This window comes from Hevea brasiliensis, chromosome 16 (assembly GCF_030052815.1).
Source record: "Hevea brasiliensis isolate MT/VB/25A 57/8 chromosome 16, ASM3005281v1, whole genome shotgun sequence".
Taxonomy (NCBI): domain Eukaryota; kingdom Viridiplantae; phylum Streptophyta; class Magnoliopsida; order Malpighiales; family Euphorbiaceae; genus Hevea; species Hevea brasiliensis.
Genome location: NC_079508.1, coordinates 44,879,417 through 44,886,797, shown reverse-complemented (window position 1 = coordinate 44,886,797; position 7,381 = coordinate 44,879,417).

Here is a 7,381-nt window from a genome sequence, read left to right as displayed (position 1 = left end):
GACCGAGCCATTACATTTATGGTATCAGAGCCGCTCCGCATGCAACCTTGAGCGATGGTGGGGCAAACCTCAGCGAGGACGCTGAGTCCCATAAGGGGGGTGGATTGTAACACCCTAGGCAAATCCCACATCGGCAAAACACGGAAGAGATGCTGGGTTTATAAGTTGGTGATTCGTAACTCCTAGTGACGCGTTTTAAAACCGTGAGGGCTTCAGCCCAGAGCGGACAATATCACTAGTGGGCCAGGCCATTACATTTGTGGTATCAGAGCCGCTCCACGTGCAACCTTGAACGATGGTAGGGCAAATCTCAGCGAGGACGCTGAGTCCCATAAGGGGGGTGGATTGTAACACCCTAGGCAAATCCCACATCGACAAAACACGAGAGAGATGTTGGGTATATAAGTTGATGGTTTGTAACCCCTATTGACGCGTTTTAAAACCGTGAGAGCTTCGGCTCAGAGCGGACAATATCACTAGTGGGCCGGGCCGTTACATTTGATACCACTAAATGTAACGCCCCTCACCCGTCTATTGTATAGCCGAGCAAGAAGCGCCACATTCGGTGCCGGAGCACCCTATCTTGTCTTGTCATGTCTATTGTAAATTTTTATGTCATTTAAGTCAGGTAATTTATGTGTAGAAATTTTTTTTTTTTATATCTTATTTTTGTGGAGACCCGAATAGATCCTCCTCTGTTTTATTAGCATCTGGTGGGTTTCACTATCACCTGTTAACATATTCATAGTCATCTCACATATTTCCATATCATATTCTCTTTTATCATATCATTCGCAACTATTTATGAGATCTCAAAATGAAGTGTCATCTATTGCATTCATATTGAAATTCATAGATAATAAATTATAAGTTTTCATTTCAAGTCCAAAATAAAATACATCATAAACTAGTAATTACATCATGACTAGACATAATGAACCAAAATACTAGTCTACACATGGGCCCTACCAAAATACAAAAGACCGGTGAGGTGATTCTGATTGGTGGCAGATCTGGTCGAAACTCTGTCCAAATACTACTGTGGCGACTGCTGATCTTCAGTACCTACGCGATGGAAAACCAACGCGCTAAGCATAACGCTTAGTGGTGCATAATTTATAATAACAATAATTAAACAATTGAATTAATATTTACAAATCATAAATTTTGGGTCTTTTATATTTTTTTTTATTACACTTTGGAAACAATTAAAACTATTGGGATCTTTCCTATTTACTTATTGTATATTCAGTATTAATTAATTATTATCAATGCCCAAGAAACCTATAACAAATTATAAAAGCTGGATACATGGGAGTATACGGGTTAGAAACGACCATATGTCTACCACATACATCGAGCCACGAGGCCGGTGTCGGGCACGAGACCCGCTGTCAGGCTTGTAAAGCCAGAAATAAAGTAGGCACGATGGCCAGTAAGTAGGCATATAGCTTATAGAATAATCATACCAGACATATATTGTCAGTTCATGATTTTCTCGGTAGGCAGTACTGCTATCTGTAGTCCCTAATTGGTATACAATTTATTCAACTAAATAAATAAGTCTAGGTATACTATGGGCAATTAAACATTTTTAATTAATTTAGCACTATTCACTGTTACTATTTTCTAGTACTGTTCATTAGTACCATTAATTTCATATTAATAGGACATTAGTCCCAATTTACATATTCATATCATTTTTAATATTTAATTTTCTTTATGAGTATTTTAATCATCATATATAGCACTTTTCCCATGAACCTTTCTTTAGGTTCATGTTGATGTGTCATATTTATCTAGGAATTTGACTAGGTTAGGATGTCTATTTAGTCACACTTCCTTCATAATAATTGCTCCTCTATGTTTAAACTTGAATTTCAGTTTTTGAATCACTGAATTTGGGGTTATAGAACTCAAGTTATGGTCAAAATACCATAATTGGTCCGTTTGCCTCTAAGCTGTCCAGAATTTACAATTTCTGGTCAATAAACTTTAACCAGTCATTTGATCATTTTATTGTTATTTTTAGGCTTAGGTTCCTTCACAAGATATGTTCCTCTATGTCTTAGGGACTCCCAGGTACAATTTCATAATTTTTCAAGCTTGGTATAGTGAGTTATAGTCAGTGTATTAACCTAGACTCTTAGTTTTATAAAGGCAATAACCAACTTCAAGGCAGTATGTTTGACCCTCTTTTTAGGGTCTTTACACTTAGAATTTGGCAAAGGTGTCTAAATCAATGTTGTAGCCCTAAGTGTCATGTTTCCAGATCAGATTGGACATCTCAAATGGAATTTCCTAGTGGGAGTTATGGCCAAATGAACACACAGGTATCAAATGGCATTCTGGGTTCAACTTAACATTTTCTAGATTTCAATTCCTAACTTTGGCTAATATTTTCCCTAGGATGCAATGGTTTCTAGAGCTTGGTCAAAACATAAAAATTGTTGTGCTATGTCTTATAAAACTTTTGGCACTAGTTTCACTCTATTTGCAGCTTTGGAGACCAAGTTATGGCATTTTTGCCAAAACTGGTCAAGCATACCAAAGGAACAGTATTTTGGACAATTTCCGGGTTGGCAGTTTTAGTGACTCAACTTGTGCTAACAATTTGAATTGGTTAAAGGCAAAACTGGGTTAAGTGGTCTTCATGAAAAGTGTAGCCCTATGTCTAAACTTTCTATGAGTAAAATTTTAGGTCATTTGGACTAGTATAGAGAGAGTTATGACCAAATGAACACGTACTGTTCATTTGGTCATTTTCTGGGTTGGCAGTTTCAGTAACCCAACTTGTGCTAACAATTTGAATTTGTTAAAGGCAAAACTGGGTTAATTGGTCTGCATGAAAAGTGTAGCCCTATGTCTAAACTTTCCATGGGTAAAATTTTAGGTCATTTGGACCAGTATAGAGAGAGTTATGACCAAATGAACACGTATTGTTCATTTGGTCATTTTCTGGGTTGGGTGCAGGGAAATCCGAATTTGGGCAGTATTTAGGTCAAGTTTTGGACAGAATTTGAGCATGGTTTCTTCATGGAAAATGGGCTATGTTGAGTCTAATTTCACCTCCAATTGGCCTCATACCAATTGGAGGCACACATTTTTAGTTATGGGTCAATAAACCCACTGGACTCATTGAGTCCAAACCTGCAGAAAATTGACACTTCCAAAACTCAATCTCCTCCAACTTCCTTACTTCAATTTGCATGCAATACACTTGTATAAGCAACAATCTCATCCCAATTAGGTCAAATTTCAAGTATTTACACAAAATCTCCAAGTCATGTACACAAACCCTAATTTCCAAGTTTCAAACTCAATCAATTCAATCCCTTTTCACTTCTCAAACATATAATCATATCAATCATCATCTCTAAACTCATTTACATTATTTGAACACAATAAAGCCCAACACATTTCATGGCTGCCAAAATTTGGGGACATCATGGGTTCATGAGTTTCTTGTTAATTTCTTGAAATTTCCACTTATCTCAAGTCACTTTCAAGTATTAAAGAAGAAGGAAGGGAGAAAAGCACTAACCTCTTGTGACCCAACTTGGAAATTTTCCCAAAACTTCAACTTTCCTTCTTCCTATGGGTACCTAGAGCTTCCTTATGATGTGGGCTAAATTTTTAATGAAGGGGACTATGGGTTTTGGTGGATAAATGAAGAGAAACTCAAGCTCAAAGCTTGAGCAAAAATGGTGGGGGGGGGGGGGGGGGGGAGAACATGGAGACGGCAAGGAGAGAGAGAAGAGGAAATGAAGAAGACTTGTGGTTGGTGAATTTTTGTCTCTTGTGTCTTATATATATATATATATTCTATAATTATTGTACTTTATTTTTTTTTAAATGCCATATGTCTATTTCCTTTCTTTTCTTTTCTTTCCTTTTCTTTTCTTTTCTTCTTCTTTCTCTTCTCATTTTCCAAATTCAAATTCATAAATTTAATTTATGTTAATTATTTTATTTCCTAATTTTAATTTGACATTTAAGTCAAAATTCACCTCTAGGGTAAAATGACCAAAATGCCTTTCATGATGCTCATCGGGTTATTTTTATTATTTTATACCAATTTATAAATTCTCTAAACTTTAATTTATTTTTCTCAAAATTTTTCCTATATTTTTTTTAATATTTATTTCATTAATTTATGCCTCCTCACTATATTTTAAGTGTAGTTCCAGACATCCTGACTGTCCGAACAGACATTAGTCGTCGGAACAGTAAAATGTACGGACTACTTACGGTGAGGGCGTTACAATTCTTCCCCTTTAAATAAAATTTCGTCCTCGAAATTTACACAGTGTAATTAATTGAGGGACCGCTATCTCCTTGTCTTTTCACCTTTTTGTATTATAATACTTTACTTTTTTTTTAGTCTGTCTTATTAATCCTTATTCTACAATCTTATCCTTATCTCGATTTACTATTGAAAATACGTAGCTCTACACAATAGTCCCAAGTCAGATCATGAATGACTTACAAAGACAAACATCAAGAGCATTGCATAGTTACTACGGTATATTCCAATAAACTAACTCTTTTTTTTTTTTCAACCAGTTCTGTACTCATCTTCTTTCATCTCATATGCAGCCTCCTTCTCATTTCCATCTATTATCTTTAACACGATCCTTTTCTGTTGATAATCTACAATCACCTGGTGACCTAAAGGGTTGGTGACATGTATGTCATCTTCTGACCCATCTATCGATATCCTCTTTCAACAGGAGGTACAATGCATGTATAGGAGTGAACATAGTTAGGGTCTATCAATACATACTTAAAGGTATTATAATTAGGAAATGTACCTCTGATAACATCTACCGGATTTGGCTCCTCTCGAGCCATAGCGTACACGCAGGATGCTACTTCAGCCTCGGGGTGTTCTATAGTCTTAGAAGCTCTTTATGATGTACCAGCTACCTCTAGTCTCATCGGTCTTCTACCCCTTTGTACTATCGGGGCAGACTTCTAAGTCTGTGGTGGAGCTGTGGGAGCACTCCTCCATGGGCAATCTCTAAAAAAAAAATGCTCTATGGACCCACATCTGAAACATCACCCGTTAGTAATCTACACTTTCCTCTGTGGTTCTTCCCACAATGTGTACAAACTGGCATCGGGATTGATCTCCGTGCTATAGGACCCATAGAATTGTCAATTGATACACTCATCTGACCTCCTCTCCTCGGGGAAATCGAAACCTCTGCCTCTGTTCTCTACTCTGAATCTAACCCTGAGACCCCCTGGGTCTCTTGCTCTCTATGCATTCTATTTGGATTGGCAGTCGAGCCTCTTTTGCACTGCCTGTCTCTCCTAAACTGCTCATCATTTCTAACTCTCTCTACTGGGGTCCTATATACTAGCTTGGGAGGTGGTGGCATAGCTCCAATGACCTGACGGAGCAATTGAATCATTTGCTCTAGGAAGGCCTATTGTGTCCTTACTAAAGTACCCAACGATGGTTCTGCTCTACTGCTACTGCGCCCCTGATTAAACGCAGGTGTAGGTGCGTGACTCTCTACTTCCTCCTATATCGGTCTTGGAGGTCTGTACTCTGAAGGATCAAATGCCATCGATCTTATAAAACAGACAAAGAACAGATCTGCATTAGTGTCACCTCGACTCTATTTAAAGGCCCATGCATGTGATGCAACTATTTCTTTCTATCTATCTAGGTCTAGGACCGCCTAAACCTCTGCTCTGATACCACTAATGTAACGGCCCGGCCCACTAGTGATATTGTCCGCTCTGGGCCGAAGCCCTCACGGTTTTAAAACGCATCACTAGGGGTTACGAACCACCAACTTATAAACCCAGCATCTCTCCTGTGTTTTGCCGATGTGGGATTTGCCTAGGGTGTTACAATCCACCCCCCTTATGGGACTCAGCGTCCTTGCTGAGGTTTGCCCCACCATCGTTCAAGGTTGCACGCGGAGCGGCTCTGATACCACAAATGTAATGGCCCGGCCCACTAGTGATATTGTCCGCTCTAGGCTGAAGCCCTCACGGTTTTAAAATGCGTCATTAGGAGTTACGAATCACCAACTTATAAACCCAGCATCTCTCCCGTGTTTTGCCGATGTGGGATTTGCCTAGGGTGTTACAGTGAAGCTTTTATTTGTTTTACATGTAATGGTCAGGATCCAGCAATGTAGACAATTAGTGACCTGTGGCCATGTCTTGTCAGTAAAATCTAATCAGGTAGATAAATACTGTGTAAAAAAGTAAATAATATTGATTCAAGTTCATAAGATTTTAACTACTTCTGTTACACAGGCCCTAAGGCAGTGCCCCAGTGATTCCATTGGACGTGGCGAAGAAGCTCCTGAAAGATGGAAAACACGTCCCACATCGGAATGGGAGTGGAAAGAGAAGATATATAAAATGAGGTAACTAATCATTAGAAGTGCCTTTTGGTGGAATGGAATGGAGAGTTGAAAGAACTCCAGGATTAAGCGTGCTCGCTTGAGAGAAATCCTAGGATGGTTGACCTCCTGGAAAGTTCTCCACTCCACCTATGAGACAAAACCGTGAGGCCTACGGTCAAAGCAGACAATTTCTCTAGTGGTTGGAGCCTGACCATTACATTACAGTTGAAAAAGATGTGTGGAAGGTTACTCGTTTTATCCCAACACACAATCATGAGTTAGCATCAGTAAGAGAAAGACATTTGTTAAGGTCAGGACGAAATATTTCAAATGCTAAAGCTGCTGTTATTAATACAATGGTAAATGCAGGTATACGTACAAAGGATGCATTTTCTTTTTTAAGTGAAGAGCATGGAGGGTTTGAAAATATTGGATTCACAAAAAGAGATTGTTATAATCATGTAAATAAGCAGAAATTGATGAAAATTGATGCAGGGGATGCTCAAAGTTTGATGAACTATTTCAAGCGAAAAAAACGACTGAAGATCCCATGTTTTTTTTATGCAATGCAAGTTGATCAAAAAAATTGCATGACTACTTTTTTTTTGGAGAGATGGGCTAGCAAGAATTGATTATGATTGTTTTGGAGATGTTGTGAGTTTTGACACTACATATAGGACTAACAAATATAATCTCATTTGTGCTCCTTTTGTAGGTGTTAACCATCATTGGCAAAATGTGTTGTTTGGTTGTGCTTTTTTACTAGATGAGAAGATTGATTCCTTCAAGTGGTTATTTCAATCATTTTTAGAGTCAATGGGAAATCGACCTCCGATTACTATATTTACAAATCAAGATTCTGCAATGTTAAATGCGATTAAGGTATTGTTTCCAACTACACATCATCGTTTATGTTTATGGCACATTAGCAAAAATGCTCCATCCCATTTTGGAAGTCTCAATTCCAATCCTGAATTTCAGAAATTATGGAAGAAATGTTGTACTGG